The 11,333-nt window shown below is 32.7% G+C and overlaps 1 long non-coding RNA gene across 2 annotated transcripts; it reads left to right on the forward strand.

The window, feature by feature from the left end:
• Positions 1-7,551: 7,551 nt before the first annotated feature.
• LOC148876251 (uncharacterized) lies at positions 7,552-10,951 on the forward strand. Of its 2 annotated transcripts, XR_016105832.1 has the most exons (5): positions 7,552-7,566; positions 7,672-7,990; positions 8,092-8,112; positions 9,833-9,897; positions 10,530-10,951. It is a non-coding gene; the product is annotated as an uncharacterized LOC148876251 (long non-coding RNA). The 2 variants fall into 2 exon arrangements; XR_016105831.1 differs by lacking the exon at positions 7,552-7,566 and having other exon boundaries at positions 7,596-7,990.
• Positions 10,952-11,333: the final 382 nt, after the last annotated feature.

Raw genomic sequence — 11,333 nt, forward strand, 5'->3', positions numbered from 1 at the left:
GAACTCTAAGAGATGTAGTATTTGTCTAAAATCAAGGGACATTTAAGTATTTATATTATCCTTAGGTGTAATTTGATCATACTTGGACTACCTGAAATCGCGATAGGATCTCTTAAAAACAAAAACTTTGCATACACTCTATAACTATGGACATCCAGTTGCATATTGAAAACATCTCTCTATGACTTCAACATAATTGCATGGGAGATGTTAACAATTTAAGGCTGGATGCCATGTGTGGAGTTTTTTCTTACAGGAAATCCGGGCTCCCTGAAATCTAGAAGATAAAAATGACCATCACTCAATGTTGATCATCTGGGGTTGGATTGGTTAGATAGTTCTCCAACTTGAATATGTATTCTCTCATATTTATCAACCTGATTATCATTACACCTGTTCCCTTTTTCAAGCACCTTTTCTTTATTTCAATTCAATATTTTCATATAGTTGGTTGAAACCCTATAGCTAGCTCCTCATCATGTAGCAATAGATAATTTTCTATGTTTCTTGTAAATTTCAATAGTTTAATTATTTTAAATTCCTACAGCTCTAATTTGTTGTATTTAGTTTGTGAGAGCCTTTTGCTTGACAGAGTGGATCTTTTTGTATTAAAGGAATTGTTCAATTAATTTGTAGGAGGGAAATGTATAGCTTGAATTTTAAGTTTCACCTGAATGTGGTCATTGACTTCTGCTTTTTTTTTTTTTTTTTGTTTTATTTCCGCAAGAAAAGTATCCATAGATTTCTACCAGTTTTTCTTATTAATCCTATTTTCAAGGGTCAATCATACGACTGGACTTTATGCCTGTTTGAGAGGAATTAAGTGCAGTGGCTTTTGGATTTCTAAGGCGGGCCTTACGTGGACATCCTATAAGCTGTTTTGGTAAAAAATTTAGAGAACCCAAATTGGTCACCAGTCAATCATGTGAAGGACTGTTCGCTTCAATTTCTTTAAATAGCGTATTTAGTGTGTTTAAAGCAGTTGAATCTAGGGGTGTCAATGGACCAATTTGGGTTGGACCCCATCCAAATAAACGTGTTTTACAAGATTTGAACTCATGACCTCTTATTTTCATATATTGCTTAATTACCATTAATCCACTTCTTAACTTTTTTTAAATATTTCTCTACCATTTTCTTTTCTCTCCAAAGACTACACAAACAAGGGGGGGAGCCCATCCCCCAACCTAGGTGAAGGTGGGATTTGGAACAAATCTAAATTACAAACAATTTGAAATGATTGGACAGTTCAAACATTGAATTGGACTGGTCCACAATGGTCCAAAGTAATTGAATTGAATCGGACCAGGTCCATTTGTAATAGACTCATATTGGACCAGAGTGGATTGGACTAAATCCAGTGTAATTGACACCCCTAACTGAAACTTCACCTTAGACCTCCTAAACGGGCCTTTGCTAGTGCTATGAATTTAGTGGAAGGTTCTCCACTAAATTAGGCTGCATTTGGCATTCCTTGTTTTAAGGAATTATCTCATTTTTTAGTTAAAAACTCAATATTCACAAGAACATTTAAACAACAAAAAGGAGATAAATCCTTAAAATAAGGAATGCCAAATGCAATTTAAGGCTATGTTTGGGAGTGTTTAAAAATAAGTGGTTATTTGGGCCATTAAGCACTTATTGGTATTTGAGAAATAAGTTCAAAATAAGTGCTTATTTTTTAAGGCCAAATTTTCATCATTTTTTTAAGTGCTTATACAATAAGCACTTATTCAACTTTTTCCTCCAAAATTATCCCTAGTTGAATTTTAAAATACCATTTATAAAATTATCCCTAGTTGAATTTCATAAAAGTACTTTTATGAAAGTATTTTTAAAAAAGCACTTTAAGAAAGTTCTTTTATGAAAGCATTTTTACAAAAGCACTTTTATGAAAGCACTTTTATGAAAGCACTTTTACAAAAGTATTTTTATGAAGTCATTTTATAAAAGTGCTTTCAAAGGAGTGTTTTTGTAAAAGTACTTTTGTAAAAATATTTTCATAAAAGTACTTTCTTAAAAGTGCTTTCATAAAAGTACTTTTTTAAAAGTGCTTTCATAAAAATGCTTTCGTAAAAATGTTTTCAAGGGGTATATTTTGAAAATTTGAAAGAAAACGAAGGACAAAATAGTCACAAATGTTTAGTAAGTGCTTATTAGAGAAAAAGACTACCAAACACCCAATATAAAATAAGTAAATAAGCACTTGAAAAAGTTGGGTAGCAAATGCAAATAAGTGTTTATTTGAATAAGCATTTCCCTAGTTGAATTTCATATAAGTACTTTTATGAAAGCATTTTTATAAAAACACTTTTGCAAAAGTACTTTTATGAAAGCATTTTTACAAAAAGCACTTTTATAGAAGTACTTTTATGAATGCACTTTTATGAAAGCACTTTTATGAAAGCACTTTTATGAAAGTACTTTTATGAAAGCACTTTTAGAAAAGTACTTTTATGAAATCATTTTATAAAAGTGCTTTCATAAGAGTGCTTTTGTAAAAATATTTTCATAAAAATACTTTCTTAAAAGTGCTTTCATAAAAATGCTTTCGTAAAAGTGCTTTCATAAAGTGCTTTCAAAGGGTATATTTTGAAAATTTGAAAGAAAATGAAGGACAAAATAGTCACAAATGTTTATTAAGTGCTTATTAGAGAAAAAGACTACCAAACACCCAATATAAAATAAGTGCTTATTATAAAAAATAAGCATTTGAAAAAGTTGGGTGGCAAATGCAAATAAGTGCTTATTTGAATAAGCATTTGTTTTTAAGGGTTTTTTTGGAAAAAATAGTGGGGCAAGGTGTCTCAAAAAATTGTCCAAAATAAAAAACAAAACAAAAGATCACCCTAATCAAACATTTGAGTGTAAAGTTATGACCTCTAGAAGTTTGCACATAGCTACATACATTGAACATAGAACCTATGACCCAGTGATTGGAGGTCAATGGTTAATTGCTTGGGTTAGACAATTTTTTATGAGATGGTGGGTTTCATGCAAATTGGACCTAAAATCTTGATCAGGTGATTATTCAAACGGTTCAACCAATTAGATCAAAGGTGGTTTAACAACACTGAATAAGCTTTGAATGGTTCAACCACTAGTCTGGGTTGGGTTTCACACTACTCATAAGGCACCTTTCTTTTAACATGGCAGTTTAATCTTCTTTTTTTTTTTTGAGTGGTGCAAGATGATCAAATTTCTTGTAATCTTGGTCGGGTCCTTGTATCACTTTCTCTTCACTCTGGTCTCTACCAGTAAATTGTATTCAAATCCTTTGTCATCACTTTCTCCTATGATTGCTTGTGTATTTCTTGGAATCACTATATTCCTAGGTATAGTTTTGGTTGAACTGTTAGATTCCTTTCATATGGAACCAGCCTTCAATTGACCCTACCCAATCTATTACAAGGTAGGGTTTTCTTCCTAGAACTTGGAACCAACCCTTTCTTAGGTCGGTTCTAGGGTCTAGAGGTTTACCCTACCCGAACTGACCCAATGAACCTGCCTTGGTGGAACTAGCCTTGGAACCGAACTGGCTTTAAAATAAACCCCAAAATATTTTTAAGGATATGAAGATTTGAGCCCAAACACTCATGGTTATAAAAGACATGGTCTCACTTGACCATTGAGTTACTTAAGTGATTTGATCATTTATTTTTATTTTAATATTTATACGTGTATAATTAATAATGAAAAAAGGTAATATTTACAAAATTTAAATTATAATAACAAATTTTCAACCATATATTAATATATTATGATAATCTACATATTAAATTACTCAATTTAGTCAATAAAGATAATATAAGTTTTAAACTATATATTACCATTATTGAAAATCAAATTTTTAAAGGACATGTTTCATTGTTTTTTTTTTCTTGAAGGGGGAGAGTAAAGAAAGACCAGGTTCCATGGGTAGACCCTAGAACCAACCTAGGAATTGCCAAGATATGAACCGGCCTTCACAGGGTAGGTTCTGGTTCCAAAGACATGGAACTGGCCCCTACTAGGTAGGTTCTAGGTTTTGCCATGGAATTGAACAGAATCAAACCGACCCATGCTCACCCCTACATTTGCTCATGTACAAAAGATCTTGTACTCAATCAGCTCTCACAAAGTGCTTAAAACCAAGATTTGAGGTCTAATTGAAAATGCAACTTTGATGGGTTTTCTTGAAAGAAAGTTTCTTAATTGGGTCAAGTGGGGGAGCTTCTCTACATGACTCTAGTCTCCACCTATTTATCAAGAGATCATATTATCGATCTAGATCAAAGTTCAAAATATCGCAATATGTTATACCAAGGTTTTAAAAATCAGTCCAGACATAGAACTATTTTGGCCACCAGTTACTAGGTCAAGTGGTCCAATCGTCCAATTCGAACAAATGGCCTATTCTGATTTAAAAATAAAAATGTAATAATTAAAATAAAATAGCCAATAACTGTTGTTTGTGTCGATAGGTTGATAGTTTGACCGCCTGAGTCAATCGATTGCTAAGTCAATGGCTTTAGGGTGAAATATAGTTGGTAGCATGGACAACTCTTAGGTCAACCGGTTTGACTGTCCGATCCGGTCTGGTTTTCAAAACCATGTGTTATACTCAAATAGAAGAATTAATACAAATTATTAATAATATATAATCCAAAAATAGTGTTTGGGTTGGAATCAATTTGTCTTTGCCTAATTGAAAATATTTTAAGGGTCTTTTAACTTGAATTTTGTTTAACAAAGTTTGTGCATCACATAAAGTCCCTGGCAATTGGGTTGGGATCGAGTTGGGTCAACGTACTTCAGGTTGAATTTCGGGTTGGGTTGTCAAATGCGACCCAAACCCTAAATGTTCGGGTTAGGGTTGACCCATAGGTCAATTCGGGTCATCCCAAAAAATAATTGAAATTAAAAAAAAAAAGAAAAATTACATGAAAAATGTCAAAATTAAAAGAATTAACCTTAAAATTCCAAATATAAAATAAAAAACTTGAACACTTAACAATTTAAAGAGTAAACAATAAAAAGTAGAGACTAAGGGGGTGTTCTATAGTGTAGATGAGAAATTGGATAATGTGCTTTCATCCACACCACGGGTGTAGTGTGGATGAAAACAAACCACACTCCAACAATGTAGTTATTCTACACCTTGGACAAAAATGTGTGGACTAATCCACACCACACCTCCATGGGCATTCTGCAAGGTGTGGCATATTTCGATTTGCACATTGCATTTGATTTCATGCATCCCAACTACAACATTTGAGATAATCTATGTCGTTAATCATTAAAAAACAATATATTATTTTTTGTAATATACACAATAGAAAAATATTAGTAAATTGCTAAGGATTTTAATAGTTAATAAAAATAATATTAGTAATAATTAATAATATTAAATAACAAATAATGATATTAATATTAATTAAAAATGAGTAGTAATATTAATGATAATTGATAATATTAACAAAAATTTTAATAATATTTAATAATAATTAATAATATCAATAAAAATTGATATTAATTATTAATATTAATAAAAATAATATTCAAAACTTAATAATTAATAAAATAATATCAATATTAATTAACAAACATGAGTAGCAGTGGCGAGTGGTTCAAATAGAGAAGAGTAATATAGCATGAGAATAAACAAAGGATGAACACTTACCAGTTACCATTGACAATCCGATGCAGTAGTGGTTGGAGGAGGAGTTGTGAGTAGTTCAAACTAGGTTTGTCAGTAATACCTGAAAATCCAAGGCCTGATCCAACAACCGATCCGATTATCTTAGATTCAAATGATGTATTTATGTAATCGGATCGGATTCGGATGTTACAATCTACATCCAATTAATAATCGGATTGGATTTGGATTTGACCCCATCCGATCCAATTAGAATATGAAACCAATTATTATAATATTTATTAATTTTAATATATAAATTTTATATAATTGTATTTAAAATTATAAAAATATATTCTATATATTATATTATATATGAATTTATATATAATAATTTAGTATGTTATATTTATATTAATTTATTATATATAAAGGTTCATATTATATGTATATTTATATATATATAATGCATATTTATTAATTTATAATATATATAAAACATATAGAAATTTATGTATACTGGTTTGTTGGGTTAACCGTCGGTTTTCTATATTGGTTAACAAAAACCAAACCGGTACCTTTAGTTTTTTAAAAACACCAAACTGAAACTGAACTGATTGATTCGGTTAACCGATTCTTTAGTTCGGTTTTGGTCAGTTTGGTTTTTTGAGTTTTTTGCTCACCCCTAGAGAAGAATAACAACGGTGAGCTCACAAAGAAGTGTTGCAATGTAAAAAGAAAGAGGTCTTATACTAGGGTTAAACATCCATGCAAAGTATGGGATCGTTATTCCAAATGCAAAACTGTGTGGTGTAAATGATTCCATGAGATAAACCCATGGATGATAATCCACACTACAGCCAATCGAATGCATGGCATAGAAGTGGTGTGGATTGAAACTAAATATACCGTGGCCAATCCACACCACCGAACACCACCTAAATAGAAAAAATTAAAGAGTAGAAACTTCTAACAATGCATAAATAATCCCAATTAGACTTGACAATTAGGTCAGTGGGTTGACCCATGACACAACCCAACCCAACCTAGTTTTTTTCTGGTTGGGTCGGGTCGGGTCATTTTTACATTGGGGTAGCTAAATATGAGACCCTAACCCTATTTTTTTGAGTTGGGTTGGGTCAGGTTCGCAGGTTGGGTTAACTTTTTGCCAGGTCTATTCCATGGTCGTTGTATCATATATATTAGTTTTTGAAGTGAGCAATATGCTATATATCAGAAAGTAGGGCCATTTTCATGTCTAAATAGTAATATTAGTGTATACATTTATGGTGGGTGGTGTTTGATTGAAATTAAGGTTGTTTTCCAAAAAATGGTGCTATGTAACATGTAAGAGATTCGATTTTTGGGAAAATGACTCCTATTTTCTTAGGCATTTTTCTCAAAAACATTTTTTCAAACCATGCCTCGAAAATGGGGAAGAACAATGTAGGTGTTTTTTCATTTTTATACAATTGCTAGCAATGATTTGAGTTCACATCTCTGCCCTAGAAGGAGCCGCCCCACAATGCCCCGCAGCACATCCCTGCCGTGTATTGGAAATGTCTATCGATGATAGTATCTATCCTGATGATGACATCATCAAGAAATGTTTCCAATACATAACAGAGATGTGTTGTGGGACGGAGATGTGATCTCCAATGATTTATTGATATGGAATTGAAAAATGCTTAAGTGATAGTAATGCAACCAAACAATAAAAGAAAGGGCATATCGTTGCAATGCTGTTTTCTTAAATTGGGATATGCTTCTCATACCAACGTGACAGTCACATCTCACCGTGTATTAGTAACATCTCGCATGAATAATGAATACAAGTACAGAAGATGTTTCATGTATAACCAAGAGATGCTGTGAGATGCTGTGAGGTCGGTGTTGAAAAATTTTCAGTACACTTGCCTGATCCCATGTGGTACATCCTATATTTATTGGTAATTTCCTTAAACGAAATTTAGCAATTCAAAAACTAATGATTTTTATAAAATTTGCCTAAAAATAAAGGCTGATTTGTTATGGACAATTGGCAAATTTTTCAGGCCGAAATTTTCCGAATGAATAAAGGCCGATTTGTTGGAGATTTAGGATGGAGGTCCGGAATCGGAATCTCCCAGCGTTTGGTTAGGTGAAAACGGAATCCGATTTTCATTTCCCGACCCATCCCCCCCGGAATCAGAATCCCATCCCCGCTATTTAATATAAGAAAAAATCAAAATGACAAAAAAAACCCCTCAAATCTCTCCCTGCCCGATTCCAACTTTCTAACCCTCATTCCCCTTGCTCTTGTCACTCCCTCTATAGGCAGCTGAAGTTCGAAGTATTGATCTGAACTGAAACTCCGGAAACAGTGACGATGAGGTAAATCACCATCAATTTTTTTTTTCTCCTCTTTCATATTCTTCTTCCTCTCCTTCTCTCTCACTTTATTTTTTCGTTCCTCCCCATTTTTTTCGCTGCAGACCAGACCAAACCACAGCAAGGTATGTTGTCCTCGATTTTCCTTTCTAGCAAAGTATTTGTTATATAGATCCTTAGTAGAAGGTCTGAAATGCATGCTAAATTTAGTTGTTTATACTTGACCTCGAAATGCATGTTAATTTAGCAGGTCTGAAATGCATGTTAATTTTTTTCCCAATTTCAGTTTGCCATCCATATGTGAGTAGAGTTATTTGGTCATTAGTTCTGTATGGTGTTTGAATTTTTCTATGTTTATTTTATTGTTTACCTGATTCAGCTCTATCTTTGTAGCTAATAAGTTTTGAAAGATCTCTATCAAGTTCATCAGAGGACAATAACATTCTAATCTAATTTCAAATTAGATAACAGTCTGATTAAACATGAATAGTGACAACTAATTAAGGGGTTTTAGAGTTACAAGCAAGCGACCACTTTATCCCGATTTCTATCTGGATTGGTTAACAGGTTTGGTGTCATGTTTATTCATATTTAACAGTAGCAGCTGAGATGCGGCTCAAATTAGTTCACACGTTTCTCTTTTCTTTTTTCTTTTCGTGGGATGAGTTTCAGTCCAATGTCTTGTTGTCTTGCTGACCAACAGAATTTGTCATTATCTTACCCTTTTATTTCTTGAAATTCAAGACAAGCTAGCTCAATAATCTTACATATTGAGCTGCAAACATTTTTTAATTCTAAGGTATTTAGGTATACTGATTGATTCAAGACAAGCCAAATTCTAAGATATATCTAGCAGTCAGCCCAATAATTGGCTGCAAACAAATGAAAATTATTCATAATACCTAAGGTGTTTAGATAAAATAGAAAAACAGAAACAAATCAACACCCACTTGATAACCTATAGAACTTTTAATAAACTAAAACAGATAAAAATAGAACTCCCTATTCATTCCTAAACACCTAAAGTTCTTTTAAAAGACAACTTGTAACTTGCAAAAAAAAGTACTGCAGTAGCTAACCAGCTACCTTTTTCTTCTTGCATCAATTTTCTCTTTACATCCACAAGTACCTAAAAAGCAAAAGCTTGTTCTTGGATGTGTATTTGACACACCTAAAGTAAAAGTATTCATAATATCTGTAATTTTATTTGACACAGATGACATATCAGTTAAAAAGCAATTGTGGTTTGGCTTTCTGTGCACACATTTATGATAATGTTTTAGGTGATTGCATTTTGGGTGCATTTAAGGTCTTTCATGGACTGAAAGTAGACAAGGGATTCATTAATTTCCTCTGTCTTCACTAGCGCATCAAGAATGCAGTTCCATGTGTACACATTAGGTGCCAACCCCTTGTGGATCAACTCTTCCATGATAAGATATACCTCATCTATTCTACCAACCTTTCCAAAACCATCAATAAGACTGCTATTACCTTAATACATATATGCCTACTCTTGATTTTGCTTCTTCAAAGAGCATGCATGCTTCATCAAGCCTATCAATCTTGGAAAGCTCATGAATGATCCATATGTAACCACTATGGGTTGGTAACCCTTTGTCTTCATTTCCTCTAGAAGCCGGTAACCTTTCTCTCAAACAATCTGTAAGCATCATCAACCTTACCTTGCCTACCCAAACCATCTATCATAGAACAATGGTTGAGTTTAGGCAGTCTGGATCTTCTGCTCACAATGGCTATTTTATGTTTCTCTCTTTCTGGAAAGCAAATATATTCAGAGAACTTTGATTTTTTATTGTATATAATACATTTTGATAAATACAGGTGCACCAGCAAGGACAGTGGGTGGCATACACAAGTTTTCTGAAGGACCTGTGGCCCAATTCAGTGTAAGTAGCTTTTTCCTTTTGCATATACATTTGTATGTGTTATCATTATGCCTGTGTTCTAGCCAAACTTTCAAGAAAGTCTCAAAATCTTGTTAGGTTAATGTTCTAACAATTAATTTAAGTTATATAATTTTTATATAACAGTTTGGTACATATTTGTGGGGATCTAGGAGTAGCCCCAATAGATGTGAGGGAGGATGAGTGGAACACTGAAGCTTTAAAAATTCTAAAACGACAATCCGCTTTGCTCACTGATTCTTTGGTTCTTCACAAATTTCAGACTTACTAACATTATAAGCTTTAAAAGTTTCCCTGTTAAATCTTTCTAGTCCATGTGTCAAACCCCTATTCTAGAATTGAAATTTCCAAGGTATTTTAGGGATGGATTGTTGTTACCATTATCCTCTCAAGGATGCTGACCAACATCCAATCTGTAATACCTTTTACATATAATGGTTAACTGTCTATTAATTGATTTGTTATTAGTGTAGATTATCATATCTTGTAGAAATGAGCATTCAACCTCTTTCTATATTAAATTGAAATGCTTCAAATAGTAGCAAACATGCTTGTTAGTTCATCCAGATTCTTCACCTCATAAACTAACAATGGGTGTCATGCTTCTGTTACAGAATGTTTGTACCAATAAAGAAAGTCATACTATCAAGATCCCTTGAATGGAACCATCCATGTAGTTGTTGGGGGAGGAGGTGCTAGCCTTGCAGAATTCACAACAATACATACTAGATGGAGTTATTACAAGGACCAGGACTTTGGATTCATAAAGCTTACAACATTTGGCCACGCAAATCTGTTGTTTGAGTACAAGAAGAGCAGTGATGGGAAGGTCTATGACTCCTTTAGAATCTCACGAGATTATAGGGACATTATGGCTTGCAGTGTTGACACTTGCCCAAGCATGACATTAGCTTCTTGAAGAGAATACACTTGGGGTATTTATGTAAATTTTTACTCGTTGTAGTGGTAAATTATCACATGTCTTTCATGTTCCACCCCAGAGAAAAATAAATTCTGGTATCCTAGTCTTTGCAAACCAAGAGTCTAGGCCATGAAGAAATAACTCGGTTTTCTGCAAAATTGTTGTAACTTATCATTTTCCTACAAAATTTCTGTATTTTTATTTTTTAATAAAATTTCTGTAGTTTTCTGCATTTTTTTTTGCGAAATTTCTAGTATTTTCATGCATTTTTCTGAATTTTCTACAAAATTTTTGTAATTTTTGTATTTTCTTGCAAAATTCTATAATTTTTTGAAATTTCTACAACATTTCTGATATTTTCATGCATTTTTCTGATTTTTCTACAAAATTGTTGTAATTTCTGCATTTTCCTGCAAAAGTTTTGTATTTTTTTAATTTTTTTGTAAAATTCTGCAATTTTCTGCCATTTCTACAAAATTTTAGGTATTTTCATGCA

Source organism: Nelumbo lutea, chromosome 1 (assembly GCF_056320005.1).
Source record: "Nelumbo lutea isolate HS-2025 chromosome 1, American lotus-T2T, whole genome shotgun sequence".
Lineage (NCBI taxonomy): Eukaryota > Viridiplantae > Streptophyta > Magnoliopsida > Proteales > Nelumbonaceae > Nelumbo > Nelumbo lutea.